This window comes from Patagioenas fasciata, chromosome 5, assembly GCF_037038585.1.
Source record: "Patagioenas fasciata isolate bPatFas1 chromosome 5, bPatFas1.hap1, whole genome shotgun sequence".
NCBI classification, from domain to species: Eukaryota; Metazoa; Chordata; class Aves; order Columbiformes; family Columbidae; genus Patagioenas; species Patagioenas fasciata.
Genome location: NC_092524.1, coordinates 38,666,409 through 38,692,789, shown reverse-complemented (window position 1 = coordinate 38,692,789; position 26,381 = coordinate 38,666,409). Strand labels below are relative to the sequence as shown.

General features: G+C 37.2%; 1 long non-coding RNA gene across 1 annotated transcript; it reads left to right on the top strand.

Moving 5' to 3' along the window:
- The first annotated feature begins 256 nt into the window (after positions 1 to 256).
- LOC139828005 (uncharacterized) lies at positions 257 to 26,381 on the top strand. The gene is made up of 3 exons (XR_011739165.1): positions 257 to 552; positions 1,490 to 1,569; positions 26,289 to 26,381. It is a non-coding gene; the product is annotated as an uncharacterized lncRNA (long non-coding RNA).

Below are 26,381 nucleotides of genomic sequence, written 5' to 3'. Positions count from 1 at the left end.
TGCTGAGAAGAAAGGATTTGTCCAGACAAAATGGCACCTTCAAAGATATGGACCAAAACCAATGTTAACAACTGAACAAAACGGGCCCACGTGGAGTCAGCAAAAAAGGGTCCAATGCGGTGCAAGGGACCTGGTGGTGAAATATTGCTATTGGTCTGGATTTTGGTGTGAATGGTCTGTAAAGATATAAAAGTTTGTAGTTTTCTGTGCTCGGGTGGACCTCTGCGCAGGTACCCCGTTTGAGCCAGCCCTTCTGCTATTCTACTCCACTAAATTTTTTATTTTCTGAGATTTTTATTTCCCGAAAGTCTGTTTTGCATGTGGTTACAGGTCTCCCCTGAAAGTTTGCCTTTGGAGCCTTAAGTACAGGCTCCGGAGCAAACGGTTATTGGGGAAGAAGAAACCCGAACATTTGCATTGTGATGGACATAAGCCTCGCCTGAAAGTTTGCCTCCAGAGCTTCAAGACACAGCCCCTGGAGCAAGCAGTTACCAGGGAAAGTAGACGCCTGAAAGTTTGCTTCGTAAACGGACACAGGAACCTGGAGAGAAAGTAAGCAGCATTTGATTCGGTGTATCTCCCCCATGCAGTAAATAATAGAGCAAACCTGCCACTGAACTCTTTAATGTCACACTTCTTTTTAAGAAATGTGAACATTGTTCTGCAGCAAGCAGAATCCTAAATTACTCTCTCGTGGCACAGCATTACAACCCAAGCTTACCAGTAAATTTATAAATCAATCAGGGCACATTTCAAAGACAAAAAAAAAAAAAAAAAAATAGAATGAAAAAAACCAGTTGTGCAAAGGCTTACCTTTGCTTCAGTTAAAGGAATCCTTGAATGCAGTGATCATAGATCAGACCCTAACATGCATCGACTGTTATGAATATGATATCACTGACCCAGATTTTCTTACATTTTTCAAAATATTTATTTATTCCACCAAAATAAGGAATTATTCTCTTTTTTTTCCTTTTGTTTATAGCAAACAGTCTCTGAAAGAATTGTGATTCAGTAAGTTAAGAGGGCACTGGAACACTTTTTGGCTTGGTATATAAACCATGTCAAGATATAACCTCATTCTATCTTCAGGTTGCCCATTTGTACCTAATATGTAAGTTAAATAGCAAAAGTTTGAATATTTAGAGTGTATTTGTTGTTTTAATAAACAAGTCTTCAGTCAGCATGTTTATCTAAACCAAATGTAGTTTGATCTTCAAGATATTTTGAGAGACAAGATACAGTTTGAATGTAACTGCAAGAAAATAGAGGATTGGACAGACTTAGGTACTGACCCGTTTATATAAATGAGCATCTAGGTTGATCTTAGAGCTGCCCTGAAAACTTTCTGCAGGGTGTTATTCGTTACCTATCACTAAAGTGTTTCTCAGTCACTTTATTTGACAGGTTTAAGAATACTGGTCCTTGTTGTGTCCTTGTTTACTAAAGAAAAATAAGACTTTCTTACAAACTTCTCTTTTTATTGCAGGAAGCAGAAGATCAGACACCAAAGACATTTTAGAATTCCAGCCAACTGTGCCATATGACTTTCTTAGAGAATGTTAACTTGTGAGTAACTCTACAGACGTAAAAACATCTTTTTGATTCATGTCTGCATGAATGAATGATATCCCAATTGCTAAAATATACAGGGAGTTTTATCATCCTGAATACATGCAGGTTTTTCTTCTTTCAGCTGCATTGTTCTTTCTTGATTTCACATTGCTGGGCCCAGGTTCTCAAAACTATTTGTGCATGTCTTCTATTAATTCTAGGGTAAAAAGAACCACAAAAGATTCAGACCAGTGATCCATCTACCTGAAAAGAGTCTCAGACAGTGACCAGAAGCCAGTGCTTATAAAAGACTATATGCTCAGGCAAATACAGACTGGTATCACCTCTTCAATCCACAATAAGTATCGACAAAGCAGAGGCTGTATCCCGATCAATAAAATTTAGTAGATCCTGTTGTTTATAATCCCCACAATTATATTAAGCACAGTGTGCATGCATTTCATAATACGTGTTTTAAACAGGCTGCTGTTAATTTACTTGATGCTCTGTATCTCTTCCACTATTTAAAAAAAAAAAAAAAAGTCTTCATTCATCTTGTGATTTTATGAACATCTTTCATACTCTTCTGTCACCACTTTTTCAAAATGCAAATTGCTGGTTTAGCTAGTTTCTTCCTACCTACTTTCATCAAGTTTGATGCTCTTTTATGTGTTGTTTTTTTTTTTTTTTTTTTCTAGTAGTAATGTATCTCTCTTGATACTGGGGACCAGAAATGCTCTCACTGTTCCAGCGAAGTAGGTGTTTAAATACTCTGAGGTTTGGGGCTCTAGCCCATGTACACTTACTCATAGCCTATCAAGGCAATGGAGTCAGAGTTCAATGATTTGCAGCAGCCTAAATTTATTAAGAGTTTGAAGATAAAGAAGGATGTAATTTAAACCAAGAGCTATCAGTCTACGTCATGATAAATGCTATGTTCAGTCAATGCTTTTATATTAATTAAGTCTAGTATGTTGACTTGCATGTTTCAAGTTACGTCCAAAATAAGTGCTTTGTTGGACTGAGTCCCAGAAACCTGACTCCCTAAAAGAGTCTGCAGAGGTTCATCAGCAAAACTTCACTTCTAGGACAGATGCTGCCTACACTTTGCAGTGAAACTCTACTTACTCTGTCTTTGACCTAGTGTATTCTGATTTACCATTTGGAAACTTTCCCAAAATATTTTCTCAGCAATTATCCAGTTATTATTGCCTTAAATGTCTTGCCACTGTTAGCCATTTTTATTAGAAACTCGAGCTAGTTATAGCTGACATCTTACTTTTGCTCTTTGAAGTTACAAAACATATTTTTCTTAGTCATCCATTTAGTACTTTAAATAAATGTTTAAAAGTTTTTATCTTTTAATTTAATATTTAACATTTAAAATTATTTGCCTTCCCAAATGCAGGACCATACACTCCTACATTTACTCTCATTGTCTCTTTGGGAACAATATGTTTTAAAAATACCTGAAACTGAGATTTTTTCAATCTAATCTTCAGGGTCAGAAACAGAGCAAAGAAATCCTCTGTTCCTGCAAGTTTTATAGCTCACCTACATGAGACAGTATAGGGCATTTCTTCCCACAGATCTGACTGGCACACATTAGGAGGAAACAAAGGCTAACATAGAGATGTTCTTTCCCATTACTACCGATGCCTTTGAAACTATGCGAGGAATAATGCACCTGGTAAATCTAAAGACTAATATTGTTTGGTCTTTCAATGAGATATAGTGAAGTAACAAATCAACTTTTTAGGGTTAGAAGCCTCTTGAGCTTTCTTTCTTTAATCAGACTATTGATTTTCTCCCAACATTCATTGTCTAAGACTTGATCACTGCCACTTTTCACCTTCATACAATAGGACAAACTGCAGCCTAAATAAAATATCTTGAAGTTCACAGAACTACTGGTAAAAATAAAAATCTGCCAGTATTTTTTGTCAGCGGAAAATCACTCCCATAAAACCAAGGATGTTGCAAAATATAGTGGTCCGTGTTGTAGTTTACCCCTGCATCCTGTAAATACATTCATCAAGTTGTTTAGTCACTTTGTGACTAGTATGCGAATGCTAAAAGGCTCAAACTAGTAGTGATGAATGGAAGTAATATGGGATGTTTTGTAGAAATCTTCATGCATGTGATGTTTCCCCTTCAGGAGCAGAAGAATTATGAAAAACGATCAGTACCAACAAAACCTTCTCTCCTCTGCAGAGCAATGCAGAGTTTGAGTCCTGACTCAGGGACATTATGCAAAATATTTTTTAAACAAGATTACAGAATTCAGCGGCAAATTTTATGTTTTTAAATTAAAACATGTTGACCAACACCTCTCACTGTGCAATCAGTTCCTCCAGAATTGTTGGATCAGGATATTTTTATGGCCTCCTGATATTAACCTGAAGTATCTTGTATATGTCATAACAAAACTACATATTTCTTAAAATATGAGAATAAAGAAGGCAAGATTTCAGAAGTGTTTTAAGCTTAGTAGTGTACAGCTGGTTTTGATTTTTTTATGACTGTCATTCAGTTCCAAAAGCCCACAGGAAGAGTTGCTTTTAGCTTTTCTTTAAGATCAAAAGATGCACCTCAAAATAGTTAGGATCAATTTCAACTTCATGAAAAAAAGGAAAGAAAAACATCCCTTCATAAGAAACTTAAGAGTTCTGCAGTGACTCTAGAAAGTCCTAGTCCTGCTTTCTATACACTATGTCTTTTCTGCTAATTTTATTACCTTTCTTCATATGCTTTATTTGGTGAAAAAGCAGTCATAAACAATATATTTAGAAGCAGAGGATCTAGAGATGAGATCTAGGGATAAGAAAGGAATCTATTTGGCCCTGTGAAAGTCCAAAAGCAGCATCTAATTTTTATTTGCAAAAATATTAATCTCTTCAGGAAAACAAACCAACCAAACCAAACCAAACCAAACAGTGTCAAATAGAAGGAACTATTCTTGGAAATTTTTAAAATATGTATGCAATCAGAGGGAATTCTGACTGGAAAAAAGTTGATCATCTACTGCTGCAGTTCGGGTTAGACCAGGACACTCATTTGGTCTGAAAGAAAAGGTATTAGTTATGCAATGAAATTAGAGAAGTGGGACATTTTCCCAGTGACCAGCAATGCAGTAAAAACCAAACCCATACAGTCATCACTCACAACATCTCTTACACTAGTGTTGTTCTAAGCTGAAAACAAGGGGAGAAATTATTTTACTGCTGACATTTCTTATGCATTTTGTATGGCAGATTTTGTGGTAGCTCTAAGGGTCAGAAAAATTTTAGTTTCATGTTTCAGATGAAGAAACAAATATGCTTAAGTGGCAAGTAGGTTTTGGGCTTTTAGTTTCAGGAAGCCTGGTCTTGTATATGTAGATGGAAAAACTAAAGATGATACAGAAACTTCATGTGAGGACTGGTAGTACATTCCAGGACTTATGTTCATTTTTCTTTTTTTTTTTTTTTTTTTTTTTTGACTTAAATCTTCAGATGATGTAATTCAGTTATTTCAGGATCTTTCTTAATTAATTGCTGTTCTAGAAATCAGTGGAAAAACTACCTATATCCCCTTGGAACATCTTAGTCACTATATAACACCAAACAGTAGAGATTTAGAATGAAAATGAGTTGAATAGATGTAATGAGTTTGGATAATTCAGACAACTGCTGGCTTGTTAGAACCACTGTAACCATAAATCTTATATGGAAAAAAAAAAAACTTTGGTAGAGAAAAATATATATTTACAAGTCTTTTGGTACATCAGGTGGGCACCTTTATTGTGAAGCAATGGAGAATCCGTACGTGGTAATGAGATTCGTAGAAGACAGAAAATGCCAATTTACAGAAGAAAAAGAGGGAGATGAAAGGGAGGCATAGTCTGTCAAAAAAAAAAAAAAAATTCACATGCATTAAAACAAAGAATACAGAGGGACTGTCAAGCTGCACTGATCAGCTTAGACAGATAGAAATTAATTATATTTTTTTAAGAAGCTGCCTCTGCAACCTTGGTCAATTTTAAAAAACACATTAGAAGGTTCTTCAGACTGGCTTTCCAATTACCTTGGATGGCAGGCAAAGTGCTTTGAAACAGAACTTGTTTTAAATTGGTAAAGGCAACCAATTCAGACTGACAGTGTTTTCAAAATTCGTAACGTGGTGTTACTGGTCAATGTAACTCTAAGGAGTACACCAAAAGAAGCATTATTTTCTTTCAAAGATCAGGAAGATAGGAATATCAGGAAAAAAACTGCAAAACAGTATTATATAAGGCAGACTGAATGAAGAAGTAAAAAAGACGAAAAGGCTTGCCCAAGAGGAAAACAATTTTGTCTTGCAAAGTTAAATATGAATACTTCCAAGTAACAATATAGCGTACCTGGAAAATATATCACTTTTGACATTAGTAAGTATAGTGTCCTGAGGTTTTTCATTGGACCTCATGGTATCTCTGACACTCAGGAAAGTGTAAATAATCTGTCAGAATTGCTAGGCAACAGACTCCTGCCTTTGGGATGACTGTGTAGGGAACAATAGTGTAATGTTTTCCATTGTTTTTTCATTGGTTTCCTGGGTTGTCTTTTTTAGCTTGTAGGAAAGCTATATAGGCGACCTTTTATAATGAAACACAATCTCCGTGCTTCAGCCTTGTTGATAATTTTACAATGATCTTTGACTGAATTTATTTCTCAGCAGGCTTGTATTTTCTAATAAAGCTCCATGTTTGATAAATGTTATTCTAATAACAACACTGATTCCTTTAAATTAATAGTGTTCCCTTAGAGTGTTGTCAATGGAAAAACTCAACAAAATCCAAGGAATCATGAAAACAAAGTTCTTCAAAAAGTTTTAAGAAAACTTACAAGTAACAGAAGAGTAGTAGCCTATTTTTTACACGACAGATTTTAATATATATATTTGTATTAAATACATATGGTGTGTGATTTGTTGCTAAATTGTGTAGCTATCGCTGCCGCCTCTTCCTGAGCAGAAAGGGCAACAGCATTTTGTAGGAGGAGGTTATTTATCATATTTATGTCATTTCAGATGCATATTCTGCAATCTCTAGCTGCTGGAATAAACTATGTTATAATTTAAACTTCATCAGGTTATTTTTAAGAAGCAAAAAATTGAAACATAGATCATATCACAGTATTGAGTGTAAGTATGTTGCACTCATTTCAGCGGGTGCCAATATGCTGCAACTATTTCCACTTCGGTGGAAAATAGGCTGTCCACAGAAAGAATTTGCTAAGAATCAGAGTGTAGAATTAAAATGTTCAATGCTGTTGTCATTACCTACATGAGTTCTCAACTGCCTTATTAGGCAAAAGGAAGCACTTCTCCAGCTAGCATTTATTGACACAAATTTTTCTTCTCTGTTCATAAGTATGCAATTACTAAATAATCAAAGGCTAGAGCACATGAAAAAAAAATAAAAATAAAAATAAAAAGAAGGGACTGAGAAAGTAGTTGTTTAAGAACTGGCCTTTGCTGTTCCTAAATGATACATTTTGGTGATCCTTTGATAAATGAGATCAACAGCGCTTTTAAAGAATGCTCATACTTCCATTCCATGAAGAAATACCAGCCACCATCCAGATTCTATTATTTTTCATAACTGAGTTGTAAAGAAAGTAGTGTCTATGCTGATACTGCTGGTTTTCCTTCAATATTCCATACACTAATAAATAATCACTATTAATTCAAGGAGACATTACTGTAGGAAAAAAAAAAATAACAACAATACCTCTAACCCCAAATTTTGAGAAATCACAAGTAACTTTTCAACCTTTTGAGAATCACAGAATTTTTTAAAAACAATATAATGCTATTAGGTAGACCTGTACTGTACATACATGCATTAGAAATTATCAGAAGATTGAGGTTTTACGTAATATGCACAATATTTATTCAACTAGATATTTGTCCACTACTCCTGGGACAATGACTCCAGTAATTCTTAAGTATTTTCTAGTGTGAGCCATATAACTTTTGCCTACTCCTCCTCTCTTACAAATATGCTTATATCCAGCAGTTCCTCACAGTTTCCTCTAGCACATGCTTTCACTTGTGCACTCTATTTTGTGTTTTGCTTGCCCTTGCCATCAGTTTCTTATACCTGTCATACATTGCACTTTCTGACTTTATCCTTATATTCCCTTTCACACTGCAACTTTAATTAGTCTCAATTTTCCACAGCTTTTTTCTTCTGGATGATGCTTCCCTACGCATTTCTTAATGCATTTCATTCCTCCACTTTTCCTCCCTTTACACTTTACTCTTCAGTTTCAAAGCCATGAGTGGAATTAATGGCTGATCATTACTCAACTTCTGTCCTGACGGTACTAAGAGACTTATAGCTTCTGCCTCCAAAGCTACAAGAAAATGGGTCATTAATACAGTAATACTGTTAATATTAAATTAGAGAGACATTAATAAGCATTCTGTGGACAACTTCAGAACAGATTCTGGTGTTTACACAAACCTCTTCATGTGTGATTCTCATAAAGAGGCAAGTAGTAAAGTGCCGTTATTTAATTTATTGAAATAATCAAATTTGAATTAGTATATCCACTGAAATTGAATGCAGAATCATGGAACAGTATCTGCTTACAAAAGAACAGATGGATTTAACAGGTTTTAATTCATCCCTTATAAATATAATTCCAGACAAATGCCATCATTACTTGCCATGTTTTTGCAATGCCTTGCAATGATGCCTTACGAATGGAGTTGTATTACCAGCACTGATTTATGTTGTTGAACTTCAGAGAATCACAGAATCACAGAATGTTAGGGATTGGAAGGGACCTCAAAAGATCATCCAGTCCAATCGCCTCACTGGAGCAGGAACACTTAAGTGAGGCGTCCAGGTGGGTTTTGAATGTCTCCAGAGAAGGAAACTCCACAACCTCCCTGGGCAGCCTGTTCCAGTGTTCTGTCACCCTCACTGTGAAGAAGCTTCTTCTCATATTTAAGTGGAACCTCCTGTGTTCCAGTTTGTACCCATTGCCCCTTGTCCTATCATTGGTTGTCACCAAGAAGACCCTGGCTCCATCCTCATGACACTCACCTTTTATATATTTATAAACATTAATGAGGTCACCCTTCAGTCTCCTCTTCTCTAAGCTAAAGAGACTCAGCTCCCTCAGCCTTTCCATGTAAGGGAGGTGGTCCACTCCCTTAATCATCTTTGTGGCTCTGCGCTGGACTCTTTCCAGCAGTTCCCTATCCTTCTTGAACTGAGGGGCCCAGAACTGGACACAATATTCCAGATGTGGTCTCACCAGGGCAGAATAGACAGGGAGGAGAACCTCTCACAACCTGCTAACCATCCCCCTTCTAATACACCCCAGGATGCCATTGGCCTCATTGGCCACAAGGGCACAGTACTGGCTCATGGTCATCCTGCTGTCCACCAGGATCCCAAGTCCCTTTCTCCTACACTGCTCTCTAATAGGTAATTCCCCAATTTATACTGGAACCTGGGTTGTTGGATCTAGGCATCAGCAATCAGGTTCAGATTCTTATGACTCTCCTGAAAGAATATCAGCATATTCCTCTAAACTTGTCTGTTTCATTATGCTTTGCAAGCACAGGATGTGTCATTATTCTGATAAAATCTGAAATTAGCATTTCCTTTTGTCCTGTTCTCATTTCAGCTAGCAATATCTACTTCTACTGAAAGACAGCATGACCTAATTAGTAAAGCACCATTCAAAGAGAGAAGAGACATGTTTCTCACTCCAGACTGATCACTGACCAAAATCTTGCTAATTTATTCCGTTTGTCTTATCAACTTCAGCTGTGCAAGAGAAACTGCATCTATGTACTATGTTACAGTGCAAGCCTCAGAGATCATCAGAAAATGGGGATACTAAGTTTTCCGATGACACAAAACTGGGAGGGCTGTTGACAGTCTCATGGGCAGAGAGGCCACACAGAGGCATCTGGACAAATTGCAGAACTGGGCAATCACCAACCACATGAGGTTCAACAAGGGCAAGTGTCAGATTTTGCACCGGGGATGTGACAACCCTGGCTATACATACAGCCCACAGAATGAGATGCTGGAGAGCAGCTCTGTGAACAGGGATTTGGGGGTTCTGGTTAATAGCAAGTTGAACATGAGCCAACAGCCCTGGCAGCCAAGAGGACCAACCGTGTCCTGGGTGCATCAAGCACAGCATTACCAGCTGGGTGGGGAAGGTGAATGTCCCACTCTGCTCTGCACTGGTGCAGCCTCACCTGGAGTACTGTGTGCAGTTCTGGGCACCACAGGATAGAAAAGTTATAAAGTTGGAGAATGTGCAGTAGAGGGCTACAAAGTTGACTAAGAGTTTGGAGAGGAAGCCGTATAAGGAGCAGCCAAAGTCACTTTGTTTGTTCAACCTGCAGAAGATTAGACTGAGAGGAAACCTCTTCATGGTCTACAGCTTCCTCACAAGGGGAGGAGGAAGCGCAGGCACTGATCTCTCTGACAACCAACGACAGAACCTGAAGGAACGGCAGGAAGACGTGCCAGGGGAGGTTTAGGTTGGACAAAAGGTTCTTCACCCAAAAGGAAGTGTCATGGCCCCAAGCCTGACACTGTTCAAGAAAAGACTGGACAATGTCCTCAGACACATGGTGTGAACTATGGGGTTGTCATATGCAGGGACAGGAGTTGGACTTGATGATCTTTGTGGGTCTCTTCCAACTCAGGACGTTCTATGATTCTATATTTCACATACAGAAGTATGTGCAAAGTTCCTCTAAACACTATAAGACGAAGTAATAACTTATTTCCTTTCTTACCATTTCTAGGAGAGACACCCAATTCTTAATTTGTGCTTTATACCTACCTCTTGGGCTGTCTAGGGCTTTTTGATTTCTTCCACAGGTAGGCAAAAATTGCAATTAATCCCTTCCCTAATCAGTGCAATTACAGTTGCTCCAAAGTGAAACCTCCCAGCTGGTACAGCTTAGCTCCTGATTCCTTAGACATTTAAAGAGAAGCTTCTGTTGTCTCCCTATCATCACAAAGTTGTACTTGGTTTGGTTGTAGACACCCCATATGTGGAAACACTAGAGGTCAGGTTGCACACGGCTCTGAGCAATCTGATCTAGTTGAAGACATCCCCCGGGTGATGTGCAGGGTGTTTGACTAGATGACCTTTAAAGGTCCCTTCCAACACAAACCATTCTATGATGAACAAATTTAGTTGCTTTATCTTTGTTCTTTTCTTTTCTTTTCTTTTCTTTTCTTTTCTTTTCTTTTCTTTTCTTTTCTTTTCTTTTCTTTTCTTTTCTTTTCTTTTCTTTTCTTTTCTTTTCTTTTCTTTTCTCTTCTCTTCTTTTCTCTTCTTCTCTTCTCTTCTCTTCTCTTCTCTTCTCTTCTCTTCTCTTCTCTTCTCTTCTCTTCTCTTCTCTTCTCTTCTCTTCTCTTCTCTTCTCTTCTCTTCTCTTCTCTTCTCTTCTCTTTTCTTCTCTTCTCTTCTCTTCTCTTCTCTTCTCTTTTCTTCTCTTTTCTTTTCTTCTCTTTTCTTCCCTTTTCTTCCCTTTCCTTTCCCTTTCCCTTTCCTTTCCTTTCCTTTCCTTTCCTTTCCTTTCCTTTCCTTTCCTTTCCTTTCCTTTCCTTTCCTTTCCTTTCCTTTCCTTTCCTTTCCCTTTCCTCTCCTCTCCTCTCCTCCTCTCCTCTCCTCTCCTCTCCTCTCCTCTCCTCTCCTCTCCTCTCCTCTCCTCTCCTCTCCTCTCCTCTCCTCTCCTCTCCTCTCCTCTCCTCTCCTCTCCTCTCCTCTCCTCTCCTCTCCTCTCCTCTCCTCTCCTCTCCTCTCCTCTCCTCTCCTCTCCTCTCCTCTCCTCTCCTCTCCTCTCCTCTCCTTTCCTCCCCTTTCCTTTCCTCCCCTTTCCTTTCCCCTTTCCTTTCCCCTTTCCTTTCCCCTTTCCTTTCCCCTTTCCTTCCCTCTCCCTCTCCCTCTCCCTCTCCCTCTCCCTCTTCCTCTCCCTCTCCCTCTCCCTCTCCCTCTTCCTCTCCCTCTCCCTCTCCCTCTCCTTCTTCTATTCTTTCCTTTTTCCTTTTCCTTTTAAATATGATTGACAGCTAGCAGGGTTTTCAGCTTCAGTGAGGTCTGTTCTGTCTTTTAGATCAAAGATGTACTTCATGGCCACAATTAGAACGATCTCCCACAATTGTAATAATCTTTCTTCTCAGTGTTGCTAAAAAACGCAAAACATTTTACTAACATATGAACTCCCAACACATTGCTATAGTCAGAAAGACTAAAGTAACTTAGGAGAGTGTGCGCAGTGAAATGAGGAACAGAAGTAACAGCACACTTCCCTGGGTTTTGAAGCTGTTCCAGTGGCTACTGAAAATTGCAACCGGAAGCCCAGAATCCAGTTTGGAGAAAGGCCTTGAGAATATTTAAAGGATTTTTGAAAGTGCCTTACAAATAAGATTCAGTGAGGTCAATCTAATTAGCTTATCAAAGTAAACCGTTTGTAGTGTGACTTGGTGACCATTCTTTATCTATAAAATAATTTATTATTCATGGAAAGTAGAAATTTAACATGAGCTCACACGATTATAGTAAACAAGTAAAAAAATAGTCAGCACGTCAACTTTCAACTTAAATTCTGGTTTCTAATAAATCACATCTAACCAGAGTAGTTACCCATGGGAACTGTTTGTCAAGCGCGTTATGACAGTAAATATTTTAGCCATGATAGGATGTTTTTCTATAAATTTAGTCCTACTTTATGCTGTAATTGATTCTGTAAGATCCTAAGTCCCATATTACGCAGAAGGACAAATCAGAAGATCTTAGTATCTCTCTCTGGCTTTCAGAATACATTATCTAATTAACAGTTATTCTGAAGCTGCGGAAAGTCTAAGCAATTGTTTCGCTTAACAGTAGTTATACTGATTTCCCTTTTGAGTGCACATTTGATTTTTCAAGTTGTTTTCATTGCAAGCATAAATATCTAAAGTGCACACTAGGGTTAATCTGTCCTTAGGCTAGCAAAGTATTAGATTGAGATTGCACAAGCCTGAGTGAAACAATTATTTGCTTATTTTACAACAGATATAAAGACAACAGCCATCAGAGTAGCTAGTTGGTGTATTTCAGAAAAAGCCAAAGAAGTTAGGTGCATGAAACAATAAATACAATTTTGTGATTTTAACATGTTTTCTGTTAACTCTGCTGCCATTTCAAGACACTTTTTATGTTTCCTAATTATTAGTCCTAAGTAAATAGTCTGTTTAGTTTTCACAGAAGTCATTCTTATATTGGTTGCTTTAGTCTTAAAAAAAAGTCACATCTAATAAAGTCATAAGACTTTTTTTTTCCTTTTCTTATTTATACTCTGATCATTTTAATGAACTAATTTACTCTTGGTTGACTTTGACAGATTTTTCTAATTGCTGGGCAGCCTCCTACAGTTGTCTTGCTTCCTATCCCCCACACCTTTTTTTTTTTTTTTCAAGGAGCCTAGTGTCAGCGGGTACAAACACTGCAGTCCATTTAGTCCACCATGGAGCACTTTCTACTCTCTGACTTCAATGTTCATCTTGTCATTCCCTTTTCAGTCTCTTTCTGGTTCTTGCTCTTTCTATTTAGATATCTCTCTTGCTTTTGCTCTTTCTGTCTCTTCCTGTGTTCCCTCATTCTCTCCCCCTTGGTGTTTTCTGCCATTTAAAAGTTATGCTTTCACAGACGCACCACAGACTCCTCCATTGGGCTCAGCTTTGGCCTGTGGTGGGTCTGCTGCTGAGCTGGCTGTGTCCAGCACATGGCAGCCCCTGACCTCTTCCCGTAGAAGCCACCCCTGTAGCAGCCCTCACACCACGACAGAAACCTTACCACATGTTAACTAAAAGGAGGAATTGAAAAGAAAATGGATAAAAAAGGAACATCTATCATTCGTATGTTGCAAAACCAAAAGGACTGGAAGAAGCAGGGGAAGAACAGAACATAAAAAATTCATTGTAAAAAAGACAGAAAAAGAGAAAACCCTGTAAAGTTCTCTGTGAAGTTTGAATAGAAAGTACTTTTCTTGTTCAGAAGCAATTGTGCTTTGCAGTGCTTAGCAGTCTTATATGTAGTTATAGTACTCAATAAGCTTGGAATATTGCCAATTATTGAAAAGTAATCAATGCTCTGATAATTCTATTCCACATGTCCAGATATGTAGAAACATGGAACAGTACAGCTCTTCAGGGAAGGCTACAAGTTCACATTTTTACTTGATTTAAGTAAGCTCTAAAAAAGTAGTGATTTGCTACATGTATTCAATATACAGAAAATACCAATCCATAATCTTAAGAAAGCTCCTACATGTCTAATTCCAGTCAAAAACCTTTGAATGAGAAATGAAAATATTTTTTAAAATTTATTTTTTTACAGCAACACACATTAACGCTTTTGAAATTATTTCAATTTCAGAAGTTAGTACAACTGAACAAAACCAAATGTTTTGCATAACATTAATCAAAGAACAATTGTGTCAACTTTACTTTATATAACAATTTCAGCTAAGGAAAAAATTCCTTTCTGTTAGGCAGAAACATCCAGACCTCCTTTCTTTTCATTAATACAGGTATATATGAAATTACCAATATTTGTAAACAATCATTGCCTTTTCTAATGGATATTTTGAGTCCATACTGATCTGGGCTAATTTGTTTCTACTAAGGTCAATAATGATGAATGATACATGTTCTGTATGGTGTTGCTCAGTACTTCAAATTAAATGATTGTAATTATTGGTAATATTTTGTAAAGACAGCTCCACTGCATTTGACAGAATGACTGCTTAATACTTTTAAAATTTCTTAAATTAATTTAGAATTTTTGAAAATGGAAAACAATTATATATATTAGAAGTGCAGAATTTTAACATATGATTCTGAAGCTTCCTCTTCACCTTCTTTTGAGGCACTTATTCTAACCCATGGATTTGCCTGTTTATATCCTGTAAATTATGCTGCTAGTTTTTGTGGTATGTATAAAAGTATACTAGTAGCATAGGATTTATTATCACTTGTGAACTCTGCCAGGATATCGGGACTCCAGCAGTGAATGGTGGCATTCCTTTGCATGAAGTCACAGGAACTACAATAACCAGATCAAACACAAATTGTGTAATTTCTAGATTTTGCAGTAAACCTAGTCCAAATATTAGATTGCTGTGATACCACAGGATACTACAGATTCATCTAGTTCCATTTCTTATCATCTATTAAAAAATTATGAATAAAAGATCAAGAAAAATATACAATAAAGCAGAATGTAGCCATTGTTGGAGTTCTGATTACACAACACTGTAGAGAAAAGGATGGTGACAGAATAGTGGAGGCTGGTCCCTTCTCACTTCTGGGGTAATTGTATTTCTAGAAAATAAAATGAACTATTTTTTTCAGCAGCACTAAAGCAGAAGGATAACTTTTTGTATTCATGTTTGTGTAGTGAGTGCTCAAAGAGAACTAGTCAGACTGATGGAGAATTTTTTCCATTCAACATTGTGTTGAGTATCTATTTCTGGGAAAACACTGAACAACATATAGCAATTTCTGTTCTTCTTAGCCTTTTCTTAAATCCAGGCTACATTTACCACAGAAAAAAGTTACTGCAACATCAAAAATTAAACAGAAACTCTAAGTATTTGTGTTGATCCCCAGGTATAAGAAACCAAGAAAGGAAGGCAAGACACCAGCATAAATGAGTGGACACCTGCTGTCCAAAATAGAGGACAAGAAGGAAATGCACAGGGAAGCAGGGCAGACTATAGGAATGCCTTCTGGTTGTGTAGAGATGGGGTTAGGAAGGCCAAGGTGCGGCTGGAGCTGAACTTCGCAATGGACACAAAGAATAATAAGGGCTTCTACAACTATGTCAGCCAGAAAAGGAAAGTCAAAGAAAGTGTAGTCCCCTGATGACCAAGACTGGTAAACTAGTAACAACAGGCAAGGAGAAGGCTCAAGAGCTTCTTTGCCTCAGTCTTCACTGGTAAGCTCTCTTTCCCACACCTCTTGGGTAGATGAACTGCAAGACGGGGCCTGGGGGAGCAGAGTCTCTTCCACCGTAAGACAAGATTAGGTTTGTGACCACCTGAGGAACCTGGCTACACGCAGCTCTATGGGACCTGATAAGATGCATCCAAGTCCTGAAGGAACTGGCTGATGTAGTAGCCAAGCCACTGTCCATGGTATTTGAAAAGGCATGGCAGTCAGGGGAAGTCACTTGTGACTGGAAAAAAGGAAACATTGCACCCATTTTTAAAGAGGGTAGAAAGGAGGACTCTGGGAACTGCTGACTTGTCAGCCTCATCTCTGTACCTGGGAAGATCATAGAACAGATCCTCCTAGAAGCTATGCTAAGGCACATAAAGGGCAGGGAGGTGATTTGAGACAACCAGCATGGTTTCATCAAGGGTAAATCCTGCCTGACCAACCTTCTGTGATGGAGTGATTGCATTAAGGGCCAAGGTAAGAGCTAAACATGTCATATATTCAAATTTCTGTAAGGCCTTTGACATGGTTCCCCACAACATCCTCCTCTCTAAATTGGAGATATAAAGGTTTGATTGGTAGACTGTTTGGTGGATGAGGAATTGGTTGGATGGTCACATCCAGAGGGTGTCACTGGCTTGGTCAATGGCTCAACATCCAGACGGAGATCTTGACAACTACTGTTCCTCAGATGTCCATACTGGGACCAATACAGTTTAATACCTTCATCAATGACATAAATAGTGGAATTGAGTGCACCTTCAGCAAGTTTGCAGATGAAACCAAGCTGAGTGGTGTGGTTGACATGTCTGAGAGACAGGATGCCATCCAGATGGACCTGGACAAACTCAAGAAGCGGGCGCATGTAAACCTCATGAGGTTCAACAAGGTCAGATGCAAGGTCCTAAACCTCAGTGGGGGCAACCCCTCGTATAAATACAGACTGGGGGATGAAGTGAATGAGAGCAGCCCTGCTGAAAAGGACTTGGGGTACTGGTGGGTGAGAAGTTGGACATGAACAGCCAATGTACACTTGCAGATCAGAAAACCAATCATATCCTGTGGGAACAGAAAGATGTGCACATCTAGCTAAAGAGCCTTGGACAGGTTATACAGAAATATGTTTTTTATAAGTGTAAGGAGTGATATCCCAGGCTAGTGAGAATGATACCTCGGGTCGGAAAACCATACGTATGATGTGTAAATGCTGGGCCTGGGCGTGTGAATGAGTGGGTTGGAACGCCACCCACAAGATATGTATGGGAATGTGACTGAAAACAGTCACAACATGAGTGTGGTATGTCTAGAATAACATTTTTTGAAAAAAACTGTCCAACCTCTTTGTCCAGCCCTGTATTTGTAAACCTATAAATTGAGAACTGTTAATAAAAGAGAGCTCAGCTCTGCCTGGCTCTGCTCTCGCTGCTAACAAGAACTCTGTGCTTGTGCATCTCTGTCTGCATCTGTATGAATCGTTCTCATTGCCGCAGTATTCTGGGCTATATCAAAAGAAGAGTGGCCAGCAGGTCAGGGAGGTGACTCTGCCCCTCTACTCCGTTCTGGTGAGACCCTACCTGGAGTACTACATTCAGCTCTGGAGTCCTCAGTACAGGAAAGATATGAACCTGTTGGAGAGGGTCCAGAGGAAGCACACAAAAATGATCAAAGAGAAGGAGAACCTCTCCTGTGACAGTTGAGGCTATTCAACCTCAGCTGAAGAGAAGACTCTGGGGACACCTTATTCCAGTCTTTCAATACCTAAAGGGGGCTTATAAGAAAGATGAGAACAGACTTTTCAGTAGGGCCTGTTGCAATAGGACGTGGGGTAATGATTTTAAGTTAAAAGAGGGGAGATTTAGAATACATATAGGGATGAAATTTTTACAGTGAGGGTGGTGAAACATTGGAACAGGTTGCCCAGAGTGGTTGTACATGCCCCATTGCTGGAAACATTCAAAGTCAGGTGGGATGGGCTCTAAGTAACCTGATCTAGTTGAAGATGTCTCTGCTCATTGCAGAGGGCTTGGACTAGATGAAGTTTAACGGTTCCCTCTAATCCAAGCTGTTCTATGATTCTGTATTGCCAGCTGGCTGAGGAAGGTGATTGTCCCCTTCTACTCTGCACTGGTGTGGCCTCACCTCGAGTAGTGTGTGCAGTTTTGAGTGCCACAGTATAGAAAGGATATAAAGCTACTTGAAAGTGTCCAGAGGAGGGCCACGAAACTGGTGAAGGGTTTACAGAAGCCGTATGAGGAGCGTTTAAAGTCACTTGGTTTGTTCAGCCTGGAGAAGAGGAGACTGAGAGGAGACCTCATGGCAGCTACAGCTTCCTCACAAGGGAAGGAGGAAGGGTAGGTGCTGATCTCTTCCCTCTGGTGATCAATGACAGAACCCGAGAGAATGTCAGGAAGATGTGCCAAGGGAGGTTTAGATTGGACATTAGGAAAAGGTTATTCACCCAGAGGGTAGTGAAGCACTGTAGCAGGCCCCAAGCCTGACAATGTTCAACAAGGAATTGAACAATGCCCTCAGACACTTGGTGTGAATTTTGGAGTTGTCCTATGCAGGGACAGGAGTTGGACTCAATGATCCTTGTGAGTCCCTTCCAACTCAGGGCATTCTATGATTCTAGTTACAACCATCTAATACAATTAAAAAAAATTATTTTCCAATAGCCTTGAGAAGTCATTCAGGTAGAAATTTGTTCTAGTTCAAGTGGTGCTTAATCATTAACTTGCAAAAAGTCTTTTATCTGAAACAACAGTAGAAAGGTAAGATATTTTTGGTTGACAAGACATTTATGGTTTAAAACCTATATTAATTATTTATGATGTCCTAAGACGGGTCACAGGTAGTTATTTCCTCTACAAAGTGTTTCCTGTTTTTACCTTCAGGACCAAAGTAATTCTGTGCAGTCTTACTGATTTCACAGAGAACAAAGAAAAAAGAGGAGGCTTTTTTAGAAATAATGAAAAAAACCTCCTCCGAATTCCATGTTACTAGCTTTTTCTAGCTGTCTTAATGTAAATTGCTTACACTCCACATTTTATTGGTGAAAAATGCCATGGAAAGAATAGGATGGAAAAACAAATATTTTGAAGTGTTTGTCTTACTTTGCCTACGTATGAATTATGAAAAAATACATTTTATGCAGAGATATAAAAAAGATAAAAATTTTTACTTGAAAGTCCTGTAAAATGTATTCTTTCTACATGCAACAGCTTATTAATTTGCTCAACATTCTTTTTCCACAAGTTTCAGAAGATATCCCAGAAGACAACTTCTAGAAAACTCTTATATACAGAAAAGATAGTGAAAATGGTGTATTTTTAAAAATTTATAAATACAGAATATGTGTGTCTAGAGAGACATCATTCTTCATTTTTACCAACAACTCTACACAGTTGTTGTTTTCCTGAAGAAGACTGATTTTAAAGAAGGAAGGAATTAAACCAGCTGTCATGAGTACTCAGTGTTTTATTTCCAATACAACTTTCCTGAGATAAAAATCAGAAAGCATACAGAGTTGAGTATGTGCCATTTTTGAACTTTATCCTCAATGATAAATGTCAATTTGATCATCAGAATGCAACAACTGTTTGAAGTAATTTTTCTTTTTGGAAGCTTACTTTTATGAAGGTTCAGTCTGGCTAGAGAATCCTTGAGTGTGGTAACAGGGTTTTGTTGCTGAAGGACAAGGAATGAGAAAATGTTGCAGTGTACAACCGAAGTCTGCATGGTATGATTTTTCAAAATAGATATAAATCATACATTGAAGTGTCACAAATGAGTAACGCACACACTTTTCATAACCAGTCAAACTTTAAGAGCATGAAATATGTTTGCTAGTATCAACTCGCCCCAGTAGACAGTAATCCACATCACAAGAAACACTTAATTGAGTCCATTTGGCAGTTGCTGCTCAGCAGGGGCCTTGTAATGAAATAACATGTAATAACATACCTCTCATACCTAGAGAGAGTGTCCCTGCAGGTCAAGGTTGCGGTCATTGCAAGGGCAAGGTCAGGTAGCTTACGTTGTAGTTGCTATTGCCACATCAAATTCCATCTTTTTTTTTTTTTTTAATAATGGGGAAAATTCAGTTTATAGACTGTTTTCTAGCCTTTAGCTCTCTCAAACACTTGTTTGTCCTGTCTTCTTACAAAATCCCTGTAATATTACAGTACAACACTATCACAGAAAATTAAATATCCAATGAAAATGGATTAATGTTTCATATTTGTTATTTACTAAACTAATCCTAATAGATGGGTCTATAATTTTTTTTTTTTTATAAATTACTATACAATGACTTTTCCTGTTAGCAAAGAGATTTGTTATAAACTAAACCAGCAGAGTACCTAAAGGATGCTAAATACCTCACAAGAAATGCTGAGTACCTTATGGCATTGGACATTGCATTTCAAGAGATGCAAAGAAAAGATCATTAAAGCAAATGAACTTTACATTTCCACTCTGTACTATTGTATAGTAATAAAATAATAATAAAAGATTGGAAAAACAATAATAACTAAGAAAACATGTTTGTATTATTGTCTGTAATGAAACAAAACTGATAAATTATTTCAAGAAAATAGTGTGGGGATCAGCAAATTAAAATGGTGAATGAGGCAACCTTTGCCTTCTGAAATTATACAGACAAGTATCAGCTCATTATCTTGCCTAGATAACACCTTATCATGGAGATTTTAAGTCGGCATAAATATTCAGAATGTCAGTTAAACTGGGAGATCAGGCATGTGCATATAGGAGCCATAAATGAAAGGTTTTACTCAGAATTTCTTCAAAAAAAGGTTCTTCATAAAGATTGGATCAGGTTATCCTTCAAGGTCCCTTCCAACCTGGGTTGTTCTGTGATTCTATGGTAAGAAATCGAAGTCATATTTCTCATTTGTAGAATTATAAGAGAAACTTTATCTAATTTTCTTTTAGGGGATATATGTATCTTAGTTTTTAAAATGTGATGAGAGATGGATCTTAGATTTAAAAAGTGACAGTTATGTGCCTAAAAAATAAAATGTATCGAGGCACTACTTAATTTATATATGCTCCATAACTTTCCCATGGAGAATGTGATTCTAACAAATTGGTTTAAGATCCACAGTTGTGCATGACACTGAGGTACACCACAAATACAGATGTATTTAATCTGAATATATTTTGAATGGGTTTTTTTGTTTGTTTCCAGATGTCTTTATCAGAAAAAAACTTCCAATACTGATTACTATTTCTATTATACATCAGGTCCAGTTTCACTAAAGCTAACAAGGATTTACATCTCCTGAACTGCTTTCCTCTCAGTTTCTGAAGTTTCCTAAAGTTTCTGCTGTCACACTGAGTGTTTCTTTATCAAAAGAAATCAACAACTGGTCAACAAGTTAAAGAAGCAGCATATCATTAGCTCTCTTCAATAAAACCATTTTTAAATGGGAGTTAATAATAAAGAACTCCAATCATGATCTCTTACTGAGCTTGTTAGAAAGATTTTGCCGTGATGTACTTGACTTGTGGGTAGGGGAGAGTAGCCAAGAGAAATATAACTGTTGGCTTAGTAGTTTTGGCAGTAGGTAGGAAAAGAATTAAAGCTCTGATCTCAATTTCTGAATTATTTTTTGTTCCCTTGTTTTATCCAGTAAGGTTATAATGTAGAACCTGTACATATTTCCAGAGACCTTGATCTAGAAGTCTAATTCTGCCTTTCTCTACATTACTCTTAAACACAAGAAAAGAGTTGGGTGACCTTCTGGACCCTGTGTAATGCATGACTGACTGGCATCACAAAGAGTAGAAAATGTAGCCTTGTAACAGGAGTAGAGAGGGTAGTCCCTTGGGGCAGTTCATGATCTGATGGTTGGGGCTATCCCTTCAGCAGTAGGTCACTAAGTTGCTAATAATTATCACCTAGACATGCATTCAGAAAAAAATAATGCAGGTTGCATCATACAAATATGAAAATACTTAACATTTCCTATTCTTTGTTTAGAAATGATGCAACAGACAATTAAATACCTAACCTGAGTGGACTAGATTTTCCCATGTTATCCTTACCTTCCCCATGGAATGCTAACAGGAAAGTAACTAAATTAAGGCAGCACTGACTGTAGAGAGCTTATGTTAGGAGGTCTGGATTGCCTATCTCTTGGAAAATGGGCATCTAAATTATCAGTGAGGATATGCCTCAAGTTGGCATTTTCACTCAGCAGAATGGCTTCTACCCTTACTTTCCAGGCATAATATTGTAGCTCTAACAGGTTTCCCAGACTTAATTACTTATTTCTAACACATAACAGGAAACCGGCTTTTTTGACCTCTAAACCAGCTCAGACAGTGCAGCTAGAAGCCTTGAATGCTTTGTCATATTGTCTTGTTTGTTTGCAAAGCCTGATATGCAAGCACCTGCACTCTGCTTGTCCATCAGCAAAGACTTCAGAAAGGCTTTTTCTAATGTTATTTACAAAGAACAGTATATGTATACACTTGCTGACTGGACGTGACAAGATTTTAGTAAGCAACTGTGATAGATCACTCAAGTAGATCAGCAACAGCTTAAAGAAACTAGCCAAAGAAGGAGTGACAGGTTTTTTCAGGATGTAATAAACGTTGCTAGCCTGAACAAATAAATCTAGGCTTTGTTTTTGATATGGCAAAATAAAATAACTTAGCAAGGAGTTTTCCCTTTTTTTCAGAATGTGGTCATGTTGTAAATTGTTCAGATCATGTTGTGTATGATTTAGAAGAGCATGTCTTCTAAAAAGGAAGAGCTCTTTAGAGAAAAATTAATTTAATTTTTATTTTAGCGTGATTATTACACAGAAAAGAAAAAGAGACCAAATATGTACTGGACTGTCAATAAGACAGGTAGACTATATAAAATGTTTTTCCTGTGCTATAACCATTCATGATAGATGCAAACAGAAACATTACTATTCAAATGTCTATGGGAAAAATCAATCTTGCTAAAAAAATTTTTAAAACCACCCTGTCTGACATTTTGAAAATACAATTCTTTCTTGACCAATTAAGTTTGTAGAACTGTGTTGATTCAAGTGGCCAGCAAGGTTAGGGTTAATATGAGAGAATGATGAAGTTCTTGTCATTTCCCGCCATCTAAGTAAAAATGTGTAACCATAGCCCAATTCTACCTTAGGATATAACTCTGGTTACATCTCAATTTATAGAAATAATTACATCAAATTAGATCATGGAAACTTTAATTAACCAGGCATAGGTTTGAATTAAAGTCCATTTTCTATGGAAATTGAAAAAGGCCTAAGTAATTCGGAACTCATTATATCATGATTTAGCATCAAGCGTCATGAGGGTTGTAAGTAAGAATATAAGAAAAATCAAAGAGGATGTTCAATCTCCAAGATTTTAGGCTGTGTTTGGACGTCTTGTGGGTGTTCTAGAAAAAAATAAACAGGTTTTGAATGCTCAAGGGAGTGTATCAAATCAACTTTCAGTATGGCAAGAGTTCATTTTTCCCATTAACTAGGCGAAAATTTCGTGTCATGGTTCTTTAACACACCTCCACCATGAAACACTTTTAGCATAATTCTTACTATTCTGTGTTTTTGAAATATGCACATAATCTACTACGATTATGAAAGGGACCATTATGAAATATTTCACCCAGTGCAATGTCTGATTATAATTAATTCTATTAGCATTCATTATGATAAATTAATTTGTATTAAAGTGGATGTAATCTCATAATTTGATCAGAATTTGGAACTAATTAATTTCCACCTAATATAAAGAACTATTTATTATACAAGGAGTCTCCTTTTCTTCTGAAGTTGCTCTTGAATATAATTTACCACCCTGGTGTTACAGAATCTGTAAACTAGCACAAGAATCATCTGTAATGCATGGCATGACCCAGCACAACGTCTTTTAGGCACTTTCCAGTACTCTGTAAAGCTCTGTGCTTCCTTACAACACATCTGAACAACCCTTTCACAGAGGAGTATGTTTTAAATCTCTAGCTGTGGTGCTTCTATCAAAGACTTTTTTATTGATGTAAATGGGTCTAACATCACTGATTTTAATGGAAACATATATATATTAAAGCTGTTAAGGATCAGATTCTATTAATGCCTTTGTGAAAATATGTTGACAGAGATATTGTGGGACAGACTTTTCCACTCTGACTTTTGTTCAGTAATGCTCTAGGAATCAAACAGTTTCACTGAAATTAATAGGACCTATTACATAGGAAGACACAGCTATCTATGCGTAAGCATCCAGCTACTAGGAAAGTAATATTGATATTGCTTTCATTGTAATAACCGGCAAACTTCTTAAAACATCCATCTATGCTTTTGGGGAAGTGAGTAATGTTCACTAAAGTTACAAGACTTATGAGTGATGCCCAGTTCAATTTAATTAAGAAAAAACTTTTTAAAAAATGATTCTCTGCCTTTAAGATGAAAACTGTATGCAAGGAAAAACATTTTTCTCAATTGGTGCAGCTACTGAGAAACAATGAAGTTTAAATAAGAAGTGTTATTTGCTATTTATTCATTGTATTTATACAACTAATTAGCAGAAGTTGCCTTCATGACACTTGCTAGGAATCATTGTATGGGAGTTCTAGTCAGTATTTCAGAATTGAAACTCAAGCTTTTTGACCCTTCAGGCACATAAGTGACCCTAGATAATTATGCTAAATACGCTCTAACTGAAGTCCTATACCAACCTTAGATCATCTATAATTCTAGGAGCAACCTGGTCTAGTGGAAAGTGTCCCTGCCCATGACAGGGGGATTGGAACTAGATGATCTTAGAGGTCACTTCCAACTCATTCTATGATTCTTTGATTCTCCATATCTGAAGATGATGAGGATGATGATGATGATTATTATTATCCACTTTGTGTTAAATTATGCTATTTTCATAATAAACAGATCCCCAAAGCACACGGAAGAGTGGAATACTTTTCTAAAACGCATAGACTTTTTTTCCATATAGAAGATTGTATTTACATTGGTCTAACATTGTTTCCCCTAATGATAGTGATAAACCGGTCTTTTAGCTACGTCACACCTAAAACACTGAATGTGTGTTAACATTCACCTTGACTAAATGGATTTTTAACTGCTTTTGGAATACTCTTCATTTTAGAATAAATTGAAACTTGGAATTTTTAATCACAATGTCTGATATTTTGTAGTTAATTACAGATTCAATTCTAGGTTTTTACTGTTCCAACAAGTTATGCCCCAAATCGGCTGATGAACTTAACCCACTATCAGTTTCATTTTTGTCATTTACTTCTTACTCATTTATCAAAATGGTCTGAGAATCATACCAGACAAACCATCAAGTCAAAGAGATTTCCCCCAGTGGGATTTGAGGCTACCTATACATTTTCAAGATAGAAACTTATCTTCAATTTCAAAAAGTTGGTCTTCATATTTGTCCTGTAATATCATCTGAAGGAAATCTTTCATTGGTTAAAAGATACACCAGAATATTTCACATGTTCTAAAAGAACAGGTCAGCAGAAAGACACAAATTTTCTGATGAGTCTGAATAGAAAAATTTAACAGATATTTATATATTGCTTTCCCCGAAATGAGTAGGTCGTTGAAGAACAAATAGAGTCTCAATGCAAGAACATATTCTAGAAAAACATTTATCTTATTCTTTGAAATACTTGGTAGGTTGCGTACGGGTTTAAATCCCCAAGCCATTCCTAGGACTTGTCAGCATGCCTGCATATTTGATCTCAACAGATACAGCTGCAGATAAGACCAGAAACACACATTTTAACAGAAGGGTCTCATTAAATTCCATAGTGACAAAAAGAAACATATGTGCAATCCCTTAGAAATAGATGAAATTTTTCCTTAATAATGGAAAATTGATTGAGTTGTACTAAGCAGTTGCATCCATCTAGTCATATGCAGAATATGATACACAGGGAAAAGGTAGTAAACTATCTAAAAACTTCTCATTAATTGCATTAAACACTTATATTTACATGAACTATGTGTTAGTAAACAAATGTCAAAGGCTTAACTTGATGGAATTTAAATGCATGAGTTGTAACCCACAGAAATAAAAACATAATTCTTCCATCCTGGATTTGATTCTAAAAATTGAGGCAGTAATTTCAGAAACACCTAAGGGAGCTGGGGAGAGAATTCCCATTATATTTCAGTAGGATTTGTGTCCATAACCCCTTTAGCCTCATTTGAAAATCTCAGTTATAGATTAATCTTAGAATGAAATTTATCTTGTGTGCAGCTGACCAGCACAAGATCTCTACTGGAATGACTCACTTGTACATCAGTCTTAGACCTTTCTGTATGGCAGTAGTTAAAATGTGTGAGATATTAAAGTACAGCATATCATTTATAATTAAAAAAAAATACAATTATTGCCTGTGACACAGAAGTAATTTAATTGTGGTTTTGGGACATTTTTATAGGTCATGATCCACCTTTGTAAATAAAGAGCAAAGAAATTGTAATTTTTATTTTATATTATTATTATTATTTCATTTTATAATTAAAATGAAGGTGATGACAAACTCAGAGATAACTGAGCTGAGTTTTGAAATTCCTGAAACTACTTCCACACAGTGATAGTTCTATAATTTAATATGGCAGTGCCATTGAGCGTGGATTAGACAGAGCTGCCAGCCTGAGCTGTTTTAAATAAATGGAAAATCATTAACAGTAATGTTCTGGATCTTTGTGCACAGGGCAGCTACGGCTTGAAGAAGGGAAGACCAGAAGAGGAACTGCAGAGATCTGACCAAGCAGATACTGCTGGACTAATGACTGGCGTTGTCAGA